This window comes from Chlorocebus sabaeus, chromosome 29, assembly GCF_047675955.1.
Source record: "Chlorocebus sabaeus isolate Y175 chromosome 29, mChlSab1.0.hap1, whole genome shotgun sequence".
Taxonomy (NCBI): domain Eukaryota; kingdom Metazoa; phylum Chordata; class Mammalia; order Primates; family Cercopithecidae; genus Chlorocebus; species Chlorocebus sabaeus.
The window spans coordinates 15,100,146-15,119,920 of record NC_132932.1 but is presented as its reverse complement, the minus strand read 5'-3'; the positions used below and the strand labels follow the sequence as shown (position 1 = coordinate 15,119,920).

Genomic DNA, 19,775 nt, shown 5'->3' with positions numbered 1-19,775 from the left:
ACCCCTCTCGGCACAGCCTCTAGTACAAGTTAAAGTGCTCTCAGAAGACCAAAGGGAGAAAATCTTGCTTAAATAGGAAACCTTCTTGCCTAGGTTCTCAATCAGGTCCATTTATGCAAATGAAGGATTCAAACTTGTTCAGTTCTGATCAGTTGAAATAATTGAGCCCTGGTTGGGTGGTTTCCAAGCCCCAAAAGAGAAGTCTCTGTCAGATATTTATTTCAAACTACTAAGTGGGCTGGGATGGGAGGCTTCCAACTGCAGTTTACCCTGGCTCTGGTAGGGCACGCAGGACTAATCCCTCTCACCCCGCTATGTCCACCTGGTTCTGCTTTTAAATTTAGAGCATCTCTATTAGCCACAGGGAATCCATCTGGTCTGGAGAGCTAAGGGTTTTAATTTACAGTTTTATTTTACAAATCCAAATTAATTAAAATTTAACTCAGTTCCTTGGTTGCACCAGTCACATTTTGAGTTGTCAATAGCCAACTGAGGCAGGTGCTACTGTAATAGGCATTGTAGCAAATTCTACTAGATGGCGCATGAAGATAATGCCTTTATTTCTTTGTTTAGAAGAAAATTTAACCCACATTTGTAATGAGTTGAGAGTTGATGATAATAGGTAGTGTTTGTTTTTTTTTTTAAATTTACACACATCCACCAGTGCTTATCTGGCCAGTTATTTCTTTTCTTCTTCTTCTCCTTTTTTTTTTTTTTTTTTTTGAGACAGAGTCTCATTCTGTCATCTATACTAGAGCATAGTGGCTCGATCACAGCTCACTGTAGCCTTGAACCTCCTGGGCTCAAGTGATCCTCCCACCTCAGCCACCTGAGTAGCTGAGACTACAGACATGAATCACCATGCCCGGCTAATCTTTAAATTTTTTGTAGAGATGAGGACTTGCTATGTTGCCCAGACTGGTCTTAACCTCCTGGGCCAAGCAATCTGCTCACCTCGGCCTCCCAAAGTGCTGGGATTACAGGTGTGAGGCAATGCACCTGGCCCACATACTTTCTTCTATTTCTTGCCACCACCTTGTAAGCTAATTTTTACAGATGGGAAAACTGAGGCTGAGAGAGGGTAGAAAACAGGTTGAAAGACCTAACTTGCAATGAGGTCTTTGCTTGCATTCAAATACAGGTTGGTCTGATGCTGAAGTCTGAGCTGCTGTTTTTGTTTTCTGAAATAACCATGTGCTAAAAGATTATAGACTCACTGTTGTTTAGAAAGAAGTTTATCCATCCTTATTTCTGCTGCTCTTTTTCCTCTTTTTTCTCATTTTCTTCTAAAAAGCTTTGTTGACTTGGTACAATGCGCGTGATTCCTTTCTCTAGTGTCAACCTAAAATAACCAAAAAGTTCAGGATCCAGTTAAAAGAGTTTATTCAAGCATAAAGTGTGAGGGCTGATATCAGGAAAGCAGAGCTACACCAAAGAATGGTGACCAGTGCTCCCAGTGTGGGGAAAAAGGAGAACCATTTATCTAGGCAAAAATGGAGGTGCTGAATAGGATAACAACATTTCTTTTTTTTTTTTGAGACAGGGTCTCACTCTGTTGCCCAGGCTGGAGTACAGAGGTGATCTCGGTGCACTGCAGCCTCTGCCTCCTGAATTCAAGCGATTTTCCTGCATCAGCCACCGGAGTAGCTGGGATTACAGGTGCGCACCACCATGCCTGGCTAATTTTTGTGTTTTTAGTAGAGATGGAGTTTCACCATTGGTGTCGAACTCTTGACATCAAGTGATCCACCCACCTCGACCTCCCAAAGTGCTTGGATTACAGGTGTGAGCCACCACACCCTGCCCAGGATAACAACATTTTCATACAAAGTCTAACATAGATATAAGATTTGATTGGCTGTACTACTATTGGTTATACTCTAAAGGGGTTGCTTAACATTTTATTGCAAAGAGTCAACAATCACAAGGGTGTCTATCTCCAATATCATTTAGTCTAGGTTTGAATAAAGAATAGAGTTCAGTTAATGTATAAAATCTCAACCCAAAGGTCAGAAAGCAACAGTCACACACTGGAGGAGAAAAACAGCTGTGTTATGTGAGTCAGTTGCCAGGGCTTAACTTTTCCCCTTGGCCTGATACATATGAGAGGTCCTGAAATTTTATTATCTTTTTACACCAGAAACAACTACTGTTTTTGTTGTTGTTGTGGTTGTGGGTGGTTGTTTGTTTTTGAGACAGGGTCTTCCTCTATTGCCCTGGCTGGAGTACAGTGGTGCAATCCTAGCTCACTGTGGCCTTGAACTCCTGGTTTCAAGCAGTCCTCCTGCTTCAGCCTTCTGAGTAGCTGGGACTACAGGCACATGCCACCTGCCTGGCTATTTTTCTTTTTTAAGATACAGGTTCTTCTTGTGTATCCAAGTCTGTTCTTAAACTCCTGGGCTCAAGTGATCCCCCCTGCCTTGGCCTCCCAAAGTGCTGGGATTACAGGTGTGAGCTACCATGCCCAGCCAATGACTACTGTATTTAGTTAAGGAAGCTCCCCCTTCCAGCAGGTTCTTCATGTATATAGCCCTATGTATGGCATTGTCATATATGGGTGATGTGCTCATCTACATGGGGCTGTTCTTCAAAGGCCTGACTATGGTTTCTATTTTGAATTTCAGTTCAGTAAAAGTCAGAAACCTCTTCAGGAATTTCTTTGGATTAGAATCAGATTAAAAACTTGCAGTTTGCTTGGGACTTGAGGAAGCTCATCCATATGAGGACGTTGTGGGCAATGCCTACTTGGAAGCTAATAGTCATAAAAATGTTTTGAATGAGTGGGGTTTGGGGTGAGTGTCCATTAAAAGGATAATGGAGTTATCTTCTGGTTTGTTAACTGATATCCTCATAGGATATAAATGTTAGCCCTAGTGCCTGTTATGTTTTCTCTTGACTTGATTGTATTACATGACATAAAAGAGCACGTTTAAATCGCAGGTGTTTAGGAGGGGAAATGGGTCCCCTGATCAGCAGAGAAGTTTGAAGGCTGATGTTCGATGTTAGGATATTTTATTTGGACACATCATCCCAAATAGAAAAGCAGATTGATCCAACCCAAAGGATATGTATTTTCCAGAGAGTCTTGGGAGAGTGAGAAGGGAGAATTTTGGTTAAGACTTAGGGCAAGATGATACCTCTATGAAAGATGTGAAATGGGACTGTGAGCAATTTTCTTTAATTTTTTTTTTTTTTTTTTTTTTTGAGTCACCCAGGCTGGAGTGCAGAAGCCTAGCTCACTGCGGTCTTCCTGGGCTCCAGTGATCCTCCCACCTCTGCCTCCCAAGTAGCTGGGACTACAGGCACATGCCATCATGACTGGCTTTTTCATTTTTGGTTTTTTTTTTTTTTTTTTTTTGAGAGACGGGGTCTCACCATGTTGCCCAGGTTGATCTTGAACTCCTGAGTTAAAGCGATGCTCTTACCTTGGCCTCCCAAAGTGCTGGGATTACAGGTGTGAGTCACTGTGCCTGGTCTTAAAACAATTTTTTTTTTTTTTCCTGTCAGATATCTAAAAAGGTGGGACTAAAGAACTCCTTTGTGGCAGGCATCATGTGTTAAGAGCAAAAAACTGGCTTAGGAAGGACTCTTTCTAGTTCCTGTACCTGAAAAAGGCCTGTGTGTGTGGTCTGTGTGGTGCCCACCAAGGAAACAATTTGTTCGCCTGCAAACCAAGGGTCAATTTATTGGGGGGAATATCTACTAAGTCTGTTTGGTCAGCTTGATGTTGTAGGGAAGAAAAATAATTTCCCTTCCTCACCTACCAGAAGGTTCATAGCTGACATCCCATAACCAAAGACAGAATAACAAAATAAAAGCATACCAAGTTATTTAATATAAGTTTTATATAGAACTTATATTAAAACAGGAACCTCCAGAAATCATGATCCAGAGAAACAAGGGAATCTGTGTATTTTTATGGACAGTCATGCAGAAGTATGATTGGAGGGCAAAAGAGCATGCTCTGTTGGTAATAAACTGCGAGGACTTAACAAGGCCTGTTCAGTTTCTTCTTGACATCCTGTGTGACAGTTCTTCCTCTGAGGTATAGGGCAGGACACCTGCCACGTGAGGGCCTTCAGGGGCGAAGCGAGGAAGAAGGTCAGAGAGTGACCTTCCCAGGTTTTATCGCCTGCATCAAGGAAGAAGAGGCAAGTGGAATTCTAGTGTCTGTGGCCCACTTCAGGGGAGAAGGGGGCCAGAGAAGGCGGAGGGACCTCCCTACCCCTGCTGTTTTCTCAGTTTCCAAGGTGCCATATTTTTGGGTAACATTTTCTGCACCCCATCAATATCGACAATCTCACCCGCGTCTGTGATCCCAGTGGAAACAGCTGGAGCTTTCCTGATGTAGTAGAAACCTAGTGGTGTCTGAGCAGCTGGTTTCAAATTCCCCAGCAGATACCACTAAGCCCTCTGCATTTTGCAAAAACTCGTGTGTCTATACCTCTATTTGTATGCACAACAGCTTGCAAATAACTGCTTTTTTCTTATATCTCTAGGGGGAATCATTGCTTTGTGATTTACGATGAAGAGAAGAGTGTTTCCCCCCACCCTTGAAAATAAAACAACATGATGTTAGCTGATTTCAGAGGTGAAAGTTGCTAAATATCATTTTGCTAATGACAGTTTCATATTCATGGAACACAGAAAACATCATGTATTTGGTTTCAAGGCTCCGGATGACAGCAGCAGACAGCTCTGGGGGTGGACCCCAGATGACGCCTGATGCAGGAATTGTCCTTCATGCAGCATGTTGCAGTGATGTGCCATCTGCTTCTAGGATGAGTCTAGTAGCTGTTGAGGAGCCTACAAAAATATTCCTGCCAGGTCTTCTCAAAAATTCGTCTTTCCGCCTCCTTGTATCTGACAGCCGTCTATGTAAGAAGGCAATTTAGCAATAGGAGGGCAATGAAGATGCATCTTTTAAAAAAATGATCTTCTCCCTGTCACCCAGCTGGGTGGCTCCCTTACACTCATCAACTTCTTCTACTCCATTCAGGACTCCAAAACATGGCAGGGTTGGAGTTCATTTCAGTATCCACAGACAGTTTAAATGATGCCACAATGGACTGTGTGGGTTTCCACTATTCTTGGCTTCAGTTGTGCAGGAATGCAATCTTCTTCTTTTTCTTTGGTAATAATCTATTTATTATGTGCCTATCAGTGCCAGGTCCTGCTTCTTGCTACATAGGCGACAGAGGAGTCAGAGATAGACTTGGTCCTCAAGTTGCTTACCATCTAGCCAGCAATTACAATGAGCGACTGTGGCAGTACTTTTTTTTTTTTTGAGACAGAGTCTCGCTCTATTGCCCAGGCTGGAGTGCAGTGGCATGATCTCAGTTCACTGCAACCTCTGCCTCCCAGGTTCAAGTGATCCTCTTGCCTCAGCCTCCCAACTAGCTGGGATTAGAGGTGTGCACCACCACACCCAGCTAATTGTTGTAGTTTTAGTAGAGATAGGACTAGCCAGGCTGGTCTTGAACTCCTGATCTCAGGTGATACCCCTGCCTCGGCTTCCCGAAGTGCTGGGATTACAGGTGTGAACCACTGTGCTTGGCCGGCAGTACTAGTTTTGATGGCTTAAGCAGAGTTTTTCGAACGTCAACATTTGAAATCTTTCCTTGCCAAACATGTAAGAGTAATTTGAATAGGAAAGCCAAACAGTTGAAAAGGCATGGTGAGGAATTTCATCACACTATTAGCTGAGCCTGTCAGGTGCCAGACTGAGATAATATGTGATGTTCTGTAATAATATGGGGAAGCCCAGATATGACTGCAGAGACAGCCAAGTAGAGACCTGGGTTTGAATCTGACTGTGCCTCTGTCTCCAGGGCTATGACCTTGGGCAAATCTCTTGGCCTCTCTGAGCTCCTGTTACCTAAACCCAAATTCTCAGGTCTTTGAGAGGATTAAATGAGATCATGAGCGAGACACTCCTGACATGAAACTACAAGTTCATTAAAGGCTTTCTTCCTTTCCCCTTGTCTTTCCTCGTTACTCCAGAATTTGGAGCAGAGCCCAGAACTGCACAAAACACTAGGCTTTAGCACTAAATATGTTTGCATTCCTGGCAACACGTTACCCTTTTCTAATTACAAAGTTTGTAATTTGCCGAAGCTGAACTGGGGAAGAGGATGGGGAGACAGAGGGGACTCTTACAGAGCAGGGATCTGCTGGAGTGGGGCTTGTGTGTCCAGGCAGGAGAGAACCACAGGGCCAATGACACCCGGGGGCTGAGTCTATGGCAGGATAATCAGGAGATGGAGATAGGAATTGGAACACACTGAGGTGAATTTAAATAAAAATTATTATTTCGGGGAACTAGATGGGACTGCAAGATAATCTATGAGGCCACTACTGATAATTTCCCAATGAGAAATGATGGGGAGGTTTCCAGAGGCCAGGAGAGCTGCAGACTGATAGTCTATGGGGTGGAGCCGTAACTGGGCAGCAGGGACTGGGGACCCGGACCAAGCAGGAGGTGGTGAGTAGTTAGGTCTAAGCTGCGGAGAATACAGACGGCTGGCAATCCTAGAGGACAGGGAATTTCCATGGCTGGGTTATTGCTAGGCTAGACTGCAGCAAAGGACAGGGTAGTTTCAAGAAAGGCTAAAGTCAGAGCAGAGGCAAATTGAGACATAAAGAGGTGGTTTTTCTAGCCTGCTAGCTGCTCTCAGATTTGCATCTGGGGTGTGTTGGGGAATGATCCTGGATCCTCCTTGATATCATCTCTTCTAGCCTGCCCATCTCCCAACCTTCCTTAACCTCAGTAACTCCTAGAACTGTATTCGCAAAGTTTCTTGAGTCTTTTAGGAAGAGATCAAATTTCTAGCCAGTGTCCCCTATTGGAGCAATACATTCCCCCAGTTTCATGCCAGCTTTGAGTTTTTACTGTTTTTGATATACCTGCAAAGGTTCAAACGAACCAGAAGCTAGAGAATATCTTATGTGTGAAGAGAGGACCCTTTCTTTATAGAAAGTCTATTGTTCTTAGGCTTATTAAAATATCTGTTCACTGGACTGTACGGGACACGAGGGCAGGAGCTTGTTTTATTCTCCTGGGTGTTCCCAGTGTCTGGCATAGGCCCTCTAGGCAGTAGATGCCCCAGAAGTGTTGGAGGAATAAATGCCTGACTGATGAAGACAATGAAGTAGGGCCACGCCCCAAGGGAGGGACGACCAGAAAAGGAGAAAATGATGTTAGAGAGGCGGGCTGGGTGTCATTCAGCAAGGGTCCTGTATGGCCAAATCAACAACAGTAGTTTGAAGATCTTGAAGTTACTAAGAGAGTTTAGGCCATGCGGTGGGGGCTGGTGGTGTCAGGGAAGTGAGGTGAGAGCTGCGCTAAGGCAGTGCCAGTGGAATGGAGTGAAGGGCTCGTTCTCAGGACTTCCTTCCTTGGTAGTCTCAGAATTTAAAAGCTAGAAGTGTCAGCAGGCAGTCTGTCAGCCTCATGAGAAGGGGATTATGGGTGTGTGGCCTTCTCTTTGATGATTCATTTGATCATAGCTATGGCAGTCTTCAGGATCACACTCAATTCTGCCATTGGCTTAATGGCTTAAGCTGTTTGTTTTTCTCTCCCCTTCCCTTCCTTTCCCTTCCCTTCCCTTCCTCTCACTTCCCTCCCTTTCCTTCCCCTCCCCTCCCCTCCCCTCCCCTCCCTTCCCTTCCCTTCTTTTTTTTTCTTTTCTTTTTTTTTTTTTGACTCAGCAGTCTCACTGTGTTGCCCAAGCTGGTCTCAAACTTCTGGCCTCTAGTGATCCTCCCACATCAGCCTCCCCAAATGCAGGTATTATAGGCGTGTGCCACTGCACCCAACTGTTCAGTATTTTTAAACTAGGCTTTCAACCAGAAAAATTATTTTTGAATCAACTCTATTGTGGAAAAAAAATGCATGTGAAATGCCCACCAGGTTATAACATCTCTTCTTTGCTCTGGGAGATTGAAGTGCATCAGAAATATGACCTGTTTATAGATGCTCTCTTAGAAAAACCCACGTTGTGTGCCGTGATTCTCTAGGTAGATTTGTGTAGCAGCAGAGGCTTCCATTTTAATAGCTCTGACTTTTCTTTCCAAAGAAATATTGCTTCTCAGGAAAAACAAAAGCAAGAATGAAAGCCCTCCAGAAAACTTGCACTCTTTCTTCCTTGGGCTTAACCCCAAATCTATCTGTGTTGGTTTCACTTTTCAAGTTTTAAGTGTTAATTAGTCAACTCTCTGTTGTCACTGAAGCCCCTTTTCAATCTGGCCCTACCTTCCTTCCTACTTTTGTCTGAAGCCCCTTTTCAATCTGGCCCTACCTTCCTTCCTACTTTTGTCTGCTGCCTTCCTACTAAAGTTCCTCTGTGCTCCTGCTGGATGCACTGGCCCCCATGTGGGTCCCATCGTTAGATGAGTTGATGTGACTCAAATTTGCTAACATTCACTGCTTAATTCTGCCAGTCTTAGCATTTACTTAGGGCACACGTGTTGATACAGGGATGTGTTCAGTTGTTGCTTACAGTAAGTGCTCTTCGTTGGGTGTATTTAATGGTAAGGTAAAGTGGAATTGTAGAGGGATGTTCTGGTAGAGAATAAAGGAAGCTGGCTGGGCACCGTGGCTCATGCCTGTAGTCCCAGCACTTTGGGAGGCTGAGGTAGGGGAATCACTTGAGCCCAGGAGATTGAGACCAGCCTGGGCAACATGGTAAGACCCTGTCTCTATAAAAAAAAATTAAAAAAATAAGAAAAAGAAAAAAATATTTTTAAAAAGAAAGTGATTTTAAAAAGAGAGGCTGAGCATGTGGCTCATGCCTGTAATCCCAGCAGTAGGGGAGGCCGAGGCAGGTGGATCACTTAAGGCCAGGAGTTCGAGACCAGCCTGGCCAACATGGTGAAACCCTGTCTGTACTTAAAAAAAAAAAAAATACAAAAATTAGCTGTGCATGGAGGCTGAAGCCTCCTGGGAGGCGGAGGCTGCAGTGAGCCAAGATCGCACCACTGCACTCCAGCCTGGGTGATGGAGTGAGACCCTGTCTCAGAAAAATAAATAATAAAAATAAAAAATAAAAAGAGGGAGAATAGAGGAAGTCAGGATGCGAAGGGAGGGGCTCTAAGTTGGCTTCCCAGTAGGACCAATAGACTCATGGGCACATTTAACTTTTCCTCAAGCCGGTGTTACTTTCCAGTGAGATACCTATCTGGCAGTGGGAGATGCAGTAAGGGTGTAGTGGAGGCAGTTTGGTATAGGAGGTGAGTTTGAATCCTGACGCTTGTGCTTACTAGCTGTGTGACCTTAGCAAGTGACTTAACCTCTCTGAGCCTTAGTTATCTATGGAATACAAAGGTAAAGGTATGTATCTCCTAGTGTTGTAAAGTTGAAATGAGATGATAAATTTAACATGCTCAACTCAGAAAGTGTTACTTTCTCTCCACCTCGCAGCATATCCATCATTCATCTGTAATCCTCAAAAATTTTTATCATGTGCCTGGCAAAGATCATATACCACCTCCTATCCTCCTCTTACTTAATTACCTAATTTTAAAAATTCAGGTCATTTTTATTAACTGACTGCATTCATTTAGTGAAGATACTATACCACTCCTATAAATATAGGGTTACTATTAAAGAAAAGACAGTAAAAATAATACAGTGTTATGTTATTGACGGTAGTCAGGTGCTGTTCCTTTTAAAGCCTCTGAACCGGAATCTGTTTTCATTTCATTAAAAAGGACAATTAACAAGTTAGCAAGGAATTGGTAGAGCTGTGCTGGCCCCCAAAAGGAGACGTTTTCCTTGACAATCGAAAGGGATTGTAAGAACCCTGAAAATGGAATCACCATTTCTCTATGTGATTCAATGTCATTGAATGGTATGTTCAAACACCTTTTGAAGTCATGTCAGACACCATGAAAGGTAGCATCTTCCACTCTGGGAAACACTTCACTTGGAAATCAGTCATATGGGAACAAAATACCAGCTCGTGACTACTAGGAAGTGGACCGGGTCCGGATCTCTAGAGGAGGGAGCTGGCATGGACTGGTGGAGTGGGGTAGTGGTGACCCTAACCTGGGGATGGGGATTCAGGGCAGCGTTCCAGCAGAGTGGAGGTGCTAAAAAACCAGAGGGTCTCATCCCAGAAGGCCTCAGATTTGCTGCTTGTGGAGTGAGGTTAAGGGTCTTGTTGTCCTTTAGAGTGTGGTGTGCATCTCTGCAGGAATAGGGAATACGTAGAAAGGCATATCTGTGTGTGTGTTTATATAATGACAGCTATTTTTATTGAGCTCTTTCTTGGTGATAGGCACTGGGCCAAGCGCTTCGAAAATGTTAACACATTTAATTATCATCACAACGCAATGAATAGGAATCCTTATTCTCCTCATTTCACACACGAAGAAACTGAAGCTTAAGGTTCAGAAACCTGCTCTGGTTCATAGAGCTTGCAAGTGGCAGAGCTGGTATCTGTAAAGAAATGCAATGGGCAAGAATTCGCTTTACAACAGCCACTGTACAGCAAGAAATATCATTAATAATTGTTCAATCAAATCAAAGTAGGATTGGCAAGCTGCCCATAATGGTCTTTGGTAGGACTTCCTTCCCCATTCCACTGGATCACTTATTTAAGTGATCCCCAAACAGTTGTGGGGGTGTGCTTGACTCCTTAGTCTGTGGCTATAGCCACAGTGGTTCTCCTCGTTCTTTCTGCTCCTCAATGCTGCCTTCAGGAGCAAGCCTTCTGCCATCTGCCGAGCAGTTCTGTTTTGGTTAAACTACAAGAGACGCTGCTCAGTGATTCTTGATTCTGTTTACTAGTCATGCTGTAGGCTGGGGCCATTGTTGCTGACCCCAGGGCTGAAGGGTAAACAGCCCCCCGCAGGCATCCTCTAGCTATCCCACATCCGGAGCGCTGCCTGCAGGAGGGACAGGTTCTATCTCCTCTGGAGAGCTCACATTCCTTCGTCCAGGAGTCTTTGTCCTCGTGGTCGGGCATCTCCACAGGTCCAGTCACCAGCCCCTCATCCCCTTCCCTAACCGCTGAGCTCCTGCAAAGAGCTAATTAACTATCTGAAGGCTTGGGTGAGGTCTTCTTTGGCCTTGTACTTGAATCACAATGAAACTGTTTCCTGGGGTAAGACGAGTTTAGGCCAGAGGTTCTTGACTTTGAGTGAGGACAAAAATTACCTTGGGAACTTGGAGATAAAGCAGATTTCTGTCCTTCTTCTGTTTTAGCAGTTTTGGAATGGGGGCCGGGCGCCTGCATTTAACTAGCACCAGGTGATTCTCTTCTGCAGGTGGTTCGAGGAGCACACTGGAAAACAAATACGGGCTTGGCTTTGGAACACAGAGGAACAGAGAGAGAGAAAATACACTTTTCAGGGGATAACAGGCAAACATTAACATCTTAACAGATCATCCTCCTAGAAATATTTGCATAGTATAAATACATATTCATATCACATTATGGATACTATTAGTACAACAATAAATACATGGTCTACCTACCATTTTACCTGGCATTGTAGTGTCATCATTTGCTCTGTTTTTCTTAAAAAGTCCTTCAAAAGCATATTTCTTATTTAGCTGTATAAATATCTTAATCTTTATTTACCTAACCCTTGTTATGTGACATATGGCTTGTTTTCAAGGGTTGTTGTAATAAATAATGGTTTGATGAACAGACTTCTCCATACATTATTGTTCTGCATTTGTATTTAAAACTAAACACCATTATGAAAATTCAAACTAAGTCTGACATTACTTTGAAGTATTTGGTATTACTTTAAAGTATTTGTGTTTTTCTCCAGCAAAACAATTTGCAGGGTTTGGTTCTTATTTCATAATCAATTGTTTCTCCCACCTTGAAAACTAGCTTTCTGTTTTAACAAAATAGAAAATAGATGGATGATTCCGCTTAGAAGAAAGAAGTATTCTTAACATAATACTCATGAACCAACACTGTTGTAAGTGGGGCAAGTGCAGTAATTGTTGGAAGCCTCAAAGAATACTGTCTCCCATACCAGCCAAATAAGCCTTGGTATTTTCAGCCCACGGGTTGATGTAATCTACCCCAGAAACATCAAGCAGGGTATTTCAGGAAGCATCACAGGTGGTTAAAACATTTTTTATGGTCAGAAAGTTGATAACAAGTAACTCAAGCAGTCAGTTGGTAGAACCACTGCACCCCCAGCAATCTTAGCTGGGAACTTGTGGATGTAAATAGAAGGACTACAGGCAAGTGAGAGTCAATGGCTCCGTGTGTGTCCAAAGAACTGAACTTTTAATTTAACTTGTAAATTTTCTTTCTTTTTTTTTTTTTTTTTTTGTTTTTTGAGACAGAGTCTTGCTGTGTTGTCCAGGCTGGAGTGCAATGGTGCAATCTCCACTCATGGCAACCTCCACCTCCCGAGTTCAAGTGATTATCCTGCCTCAGCCTTCTGAGTAGCTGAGATTACAGGCATGTGCCACCATGCCCGGCTAATTTTGTAATTTTAGTAGTGACAGGGTTTCTCCTTGTTGGTAAGGCTGGTCTCGAACTTCTGACCTCAGGTGATCTGCCTGCCTCGGCCTCCCAAAGTGCTAGCCACTGCACCTGGCAATTTAACTTGTATTTTTATTTTTATTTTTTTTTTAACAAAAGTAAAGTATAACATTAAACCAGTTCATCTATTTACTCAAGGCAGGGACATTCTGTCCCACAGGCCATTTTCAACTTTAGCGAGGCACTGAGTAACTATATATATATATATATATATATTTTTTTTTTTTATTGAGATGGATCCTCACTTTGTTGCCCAGGCTGGAATGCAGTGGCACAATCTCAGTTCACTGCAACCTCTTGGGTTCAAGTGATTCTTCTGCCTCAGCATCCTGAATAGCTGGGATTACAGGCATGTGCCACCACGCTCGGCTAAGAATTGTATTTTTAGTGAGGACGGGGTTTCGCCATGTTGTCCAGGCTGGCTTTGAACTCCTGACCTCAAATGATCCGCCCACCTCAGCATCCCAAAGTACTGGGATTCCAGGTGTGAGCCACTGCGCCCGGCCCTGAATAATGATTAACTGTGTTCATTGAGCAAACATTTTTCGAGAATCTTCTATGTTCAAGACTCTGTTTGGTTCTGGTGACTCAAAGATAAGTAAAATTCAGTGCTTTATCTATCTTGGACCTGCCCACAATCTCCTGGCAGAGAGAGACACATAAACAAAGAGACACCAATAATTCCAGTATAATATGATAATAGAAATACGTGTGCAATGCCATGGGACCTCTTGGAGTAATTCTAAATGTTTGGGGGTGGGGGTGGGGATAGCATTAGGAGAAATACCTAATGTAAATGATGAGTTAATGGGTGCAGCACACCAACATGGCACATTTATACATATGTTCCAAACCTGCACGTTGTGCACATGTACCCTAGAACTTAAAGTATAATAATAATAAAAAAAGAATAAACAGCCACCAAATTGCCAAAACAAATGGCTAATCAGTTTGTAAATGTTGCTGTTAACTCAAAGGAAACATTATCCTGTCATATTCTAACATAATAATAATTCTGTTATTATATATTACTTAAATACTTCAAAGCATTTTCACAGATATATGAGAAAATATTGAGTCAGATGGCTAGACAGGGTCTTAGAAATCATCCAGAACAATCCCTTGCTTGAGAGGCGAGGAGCTGAGAACCCCAGAAGGTGAGTGACTTCATTCAGGCTCCCTCAATGCCTTTATGGCAGGAATGGGACTATGATTCAGGTCCTCTCTCCAGTTGTCCAGTGGATTTTCTCTAACACAACAGACTCTATGTTGTATGGAGTCACGTGCCCTTGCTTAGTACTCACTATTGCTATGACCATCTCAATTAGGATGGGAACTAAAGTAAAAGGTATTCGTTCTTATTGTTGCCAAGATCATGGCTGAGACCCCTATAACAAAAGACAGATTAACAAGAGAAAAACATACAAACTTATTTAATATGAGTTTTATGTGACATGGGAGCCTTCAGAAATGAAGACTCCCCCAAAAACCAGAAGAACTGTTTATTGTTCTGGACAGTTGTGCAGCAGTATGATTGGAGGACAAAAGGGCATGGTCTCATGAGAATGAGCCGGGGGAGTTTACCAAGGCCTGTCTGCTCAGTTTCATCACTGTGTCCCTCTGTCTTCAGAGATAAGGATATTTTTTTCCTTTAGGTATAGGGTGGGCACCGCTGGAATGAAGATTTTATGACCTACTTGAGAGGAAAGTCAGAACACATTTTTACAATCTGCTTCAGGGGAGAAGGGCAAGGGGAAGGATAGAAAGCCAATCCCGCAGGCTGAGGCAGTAGAATGGCTTGAACCCGGGAGGCGGAGGTTGCTGTGAGCGAAACTCTGTCTCAAAAAAACCAAAAAAAGCCCCTCCCGCTTCTGCTGTTTTCTCAAATGCCAAGGTGCCAAATTTTGGGGCAGTGTGTCTGGAGCCTCACCCCTTTTCACAAAGCTAACACGTGAACATCTCATTAGTACCCATCTGAGTGTGTTGACTCTTCTCTTTCTTTGTATAAAATAGAATTACAATAAGGTTCTCAAATAACATTTTCTTGGGCTTTATCCCTAAAATGCCTCAGTGTCCACCAAATTCCTGCCAAATAGTTCCAGGAGCACCCAAGGGTGTCCAGTCCTTCTAAGCATGGGATGTCTGCCGTTTTCTTCTTCTGCCCTGACTCATTGGGGTGAATCTCTTGTCAAAGCCGACTGCAACTCAAGTCACAGATGCTACTGACTCCTGCTAAAAGGACTACCAGATGTGCTCAGCTCTCCATGGGTGGGCCCTGAGGATACTGGTATCTTGGCTAAGGGGACCATCTTTTGTTATTGTTCACAGCAGAGTTGCTACATTTTGGGCGGGCGGGCTGCCTTCCTTTCTTTCTTTCTTTCTTTCTTTCTTTCTTTCTTTCTTTCTTTCTTTCTTTCTTTCTTTCTTTCTTTCTTTCTTTCTTTCTTTCTTTCTTTCTTTCTTTCTTTCTTCCTTTCCTCTCTCTCTCTCTTTCTCTCTCTCTTTCTTTCTCTCTCTCTCTTTCTCTCTCTCTCTTCTTTCTTTCTTTGTTTTTGAGACATGGTCTTTCTCTGTTGCCCAGGCTGGAGTGCAGTGGTATGCTTACTGCAACCTCCGCCTCCCGGGTTCAAGCCACTCAAGCCATCCTCCCCACCTCAGCCTCCCTAGTAGCTGGCACTACAGGTGTGCACCATCACATCCAGCTTATTTTTGTAAGTTTTTTAGAGATGGACTTTCTCCATGTTGCCCAGGCTTGTCTCAAACTTCTGGTCTCTGGTGATCCACCCAACTTGGCCTCCCAAAGTGCTGGGAGTACAGGCATGAGCCACTGCACCTGGGCACATTCTGGGCTCTTGATACACCATCAAGATTGGAGGGAGCCTGGTGAAAAGGTTCAGAATTATCCTTCCTTTCAGCAGTAATCCACTGGGCTTATGACCAGCATGTGCTCTGTAATTCTGTCTTCCAGTAGGAAACTCTTGGTCCCTCATGCAGATAGACTCCAGGATGCTTGCCAAATGGGTTCTCAAGACATGACAAAATCCTGGGATGAATGGAGCTTAGATTCTAGTGGGAAAAAAATCTTTATTTAGAACAGCCTATATTCCATGGATGTCAATGAGGATTCTAATGAAAAAGAAGCCCATGATAGTGGGAAATACTGATTTTAATAGGTTAAATAGGTTTTTTTTGGAGGGGGTGGTGGGGACGGCAGCTTTATTGAGGTATATTTTATATACCATAAAATCCACTCATTGTAAGTGTTCAATTCGATTATTTTTAGTAAATTCATAGAATTGTACAATCATCACTATAATCCAGTTTTAGAACATTCCCATCAACACCCTCCCCACACCCCTGAATTCCCTCAAGTTTACTTACACTCATTTCCCATTGTCTGCGCTGGGTAACGACCAATCTACTTTCTGTCTATGGATTTGCCTATTCTGGATGTTTCATATAAATGAAATCATACAACACCTGGTCTTTTGTGTTTAGCTTCTTTCATTTGACATAATGTTCACCCAGGTTGTAGTTTGTATTAGTAATTTGTTTCTTTTTTTATTGCTAATCAGTATTCCATTGCACTGCATTTGGTTTATCCATTCATCAGCTGGTGGACATTTGCACTGTTTCCAGTTTGGGGCAATTATAAATAATATTGCTATTAACATTTGTGTCCAAGTCTTTGTGTGGGCATATATTTTTATTTATCTTGGGTAGATTCTTAGAATGGAACTGCTGGATTATTTGGTAAATGTATGTTTGACATTTTAAGAAACTGCCAAACTATTTTCCAAAGGCTATTTTACATGCCCACTGTCAGTTTCTGAGGGTTCTAGTTCATCACATCCTAGCCAACATTTGCTATTGTCTGTCTGTTGATTAGAGCTATTCTAATGGATGTGTAGTGGTATCTTACTGTGGTGTTCAGCAGGTTTTTATTCAGGCCTTCTCATGGCCTTTAATACAGCAATGTGCATTGTGAATTTCCGAAAGAGAATAGTGAATAGAAGATGCTGTGTTTCCCAAACTTACTTGCTCTTGGAATTCTATTTTTCACTGAAATGAGAATATTAAAGGCCTAATGTTCTACAGAACAGATTTTGGGAAGCATTACATCATTTGATTATAATATTATATTTAACTTTGTTCTCTGTGATATTTAGTAACAAGCAAGAGTTTGCTGCACAATGATTTTGAGTCATATAGCATAGATGTGGAGGCTAATAGAATGTAAAAGTTAAAGGAGGATGCTTAAGAGGTTAGCAGCATGGGAAGTAGTTGTTTTTATGAGTAACTCAATGTTAGTTTGTTTTTCTCTCTACTTGGTTTTCTAGCCCAGTCCTGATGGGCCCCAAATCTCATGGGGCATGAGGCTGGGCTCAAGCTTAGAACTTGGCTACATTTTAATTGCTAATACTTAGATAATAATCCTAATTTTTATTTCATTTTTCATTTTTATTAATTTATTTTATTTTTTGAGATGGGGGTCTCTCTCTTTCACCCAGGTTGCAGTGCAGTGACATGATCTTGGCTCACTGCAACCTCCACCTCCTGGGATCAATTGATCTTCCGTCCTCTGCCTCCTGAGGAACTGGGATTACAGGTGTGCACAACCACGCCTGGCTGACTTTTTGTGCTTTTTGTAGAGACAGGGTTTTACCATGTTGCTCAGGCTGGTCTCAAACTCCTGGAATCAAGCAATCCTCCCACCTCTGCCTCCTAAAGTACTGGGATTACAGGTGTGAGCCCCCATGTCCAGACAATAATTATGATGACAACAACAATAATAGCTATTAGATCAGATTTAAATTGATCACATCTGTGCCAGGCACTGTGCTGAGCACTCTTCATGGATGATCTCAACTGAATTCTCACAATGACCCGACTGTAACCATTTTACAGATGAGGAAACTGGGGCACAGAGCAGTGACTAGCTTGCATGCAGGTAGTAGATGTGGCAGAGTCCGGATTGGAACCTGGACCCTCTGAGACCAGAACCTCTGTTGTACATCCCACAATCATACCGAAAAGGTGGATCAGCCTGAAAAAAGATTTTTTAAAATCTTAATTACACAGGAATTATATAGGATGCTGGAAAGGTTTCCAGTCCAGAATTTGGCTCCTTAGGGTCATCATTGTTCTAGTCACTCTTGGCCTTTCCTCCTCACCTAATAGGAAATGCACCATGTGTTCTCCTGTGGGAGTCCCCTTGTGTCTGTGTCCTTCCAGCCCCATGGCCACCCCCTTAGTCTAGACCTCACCTCTCCTCTGGACCATTACCAAGTATGTACACACACACGCACATGCACGCGCGCTCACACACACACACACACACACACACACATGCATACATGAAAGCTTCTACCTGGTTTCATTGTTGTTAGAATTTTTATTAAAAACCAGGAGCACATCCCCATGAGAAGGATCTTTCCAGAGCCCTTCCCTGCTGCACTGCACTGCTGTGTCCAGTTTAACAACCTTCACTGGCTCTCTTTTCTCAAAGAAAATTTCAAACCCTGAGCAGTGTATTCACACTGACTTCTATTTCCTTCCGCATCATATCTCCCATAACCTCCCACTCTTGGATCAACTGCTGTAGGCCACCTGGCCTCTTCATTGCTGCCAAGACAAGCAAAGCCATCCTACCTCCATGCCTCTGTGTAGCCTTGTCCTCCAGCCTGCCATGCCTTCCTCTCCATTGTTTGTTTCTCTGAGCCCTTTCCTGCCCTTGGACATCCCCACTACCTCTAGGATACTATTTCATCAGATCCCGACCCATAGGACACCTCCCTTCTTTGGAACCCCTTGGAGAACAAATGTCTGTGACTCTGTGTCATCTATCTAAGTTCTTCAGTCTCAGTCTTATTTTCTGTAAAATGGGCACAATAATAGTCCCACCTCACACAGTTCTTGTGCAGGTTAAAAGATGTAAAGCACATGGTAAACTTAGAACAGTAGCTGGCACAAAGCCTCAAGGCAAGTATTCAATAAATGGAAGATACTATTATTAATAATCGAGATTGTAATTTTTATTACTGCATGATGCTTTGTGTTGTTTTAATCTAACTCTCTCATGAGGGGTAAATCTTCTGAGAATGGGGATCAAGTCATGTCACAGTTCCTGTAATGCTTCAGCATCAAGATCCCAGGACATGTTTGTTGAGGATGGGTGAGCAAACCCTAACCAAAGAGGTGGAAGCTCAATGTCAATATGAGCTCTACCAGCGACTCAGCGTGTGACCTTGACTTATGTTCCTGGCATCTTCGTTTCTTTCACTTTGTATCATCATCCCTAATATTCTGTTTGAACGTGGATTTCAAATCCAAGCCCGATATTGATTCTCTGTGTTAATTTGGGCACATTCTTCAATCTTCTTAGTCCTCAGTTTCTTAATCTATGAAATGGAGAGAATAATCTTGTTTTACTATTGGCTGTAAGAATAAATGAGGTATTGCTTATAAAATGCTCACCTCAGTACTCAGTGCAGTTGCACTTGTGGTGGTTTTATCATAGCTGTTTGATTTTGTTATTTGATAAACACTAGACTTGTTGAATGTATTAGTTTCCTGGGTCTGTCATAAAAATACTACCGATTGGATGGTTTGAACCACCGAAATTTATTTGTTTCATAACTCTGGAGCTTAGATGTTCAGAATCAGGGTGTCAACACGGTTGATTCCTTCTGAGAGCTGTGAGAGAGAATCTGTTGCAGGTTGGGAAGCCTTAGGCTTGTAGATGGCATTTGTCTTGGGTCTTCACATTGTCTTCCTTTTGAGCATGTCTGTCTCTGTGTCCTTTTGTAAAGACACCAGTCATATTGGATTAGGACCCATCCGAATGATCTCATCTTAACTTGATCACCTCTGTAAAGACTCTATTTCCAAATAAGATCACATTTTGAGGTACCAGCAGTCAGAATTTCAACATACCTTCATGCTATAGAGTCACAATTCAGCCAGTACCATTGAAAATGATTAATAGTTGTATTTCTTAAATGAAATAGAAATGAAAAATCACTGGACAGTGATTCCCCTTCCTTCCACTGCACTTGACATTCACAGCAGTTCTTTTAACTGGATCAGGTGAGTGGAGTTAGTTTTGATGAAGATCCTCTTCTTTCTGCAAAGCAACTCCCAGAACCGTTGTCCTGAGTGGTGAGTCCCACAAGTACTTTTGGAATTGTAAGTCTATCACTTCTAGTTCACGACGTTGTTATAGGGCCCCCGGGATGGAAATAACACACCAGGTCT

The 19,775-nt window shown here is 42.8% G+C and overlaps 1 protein-coding gene across 6 annotated transcripts in view; it reads left to right on the top strand.

Annotated features, from left to right (window-relative positions):
* The window catches only part of SV2B (synaptic vesicle glycoprotein 2B), a 182,367-nt gene that overhangs the window by 91,820 nt on the left and 70,772 nt on the right, over window positions 1-19,775 (top strand). For 3 of the 6 annotated variants that reach the window (XM_073012989.1, XM_073012987.1, XM_073012988.1), the window contains one exon: window positions 1,544-1,659. The exons of the other annotated variants lie outside the window; for them this stretch is intronic. The gene's annotated coding sequence lies outside the window, so the exon portion shown is untranslated. The remainder of the gene's footprint in view (window positions 1-1,543; window positions 1,660-19,775) is intronic. 6 annotated transcript variants of the gene reach the window in all.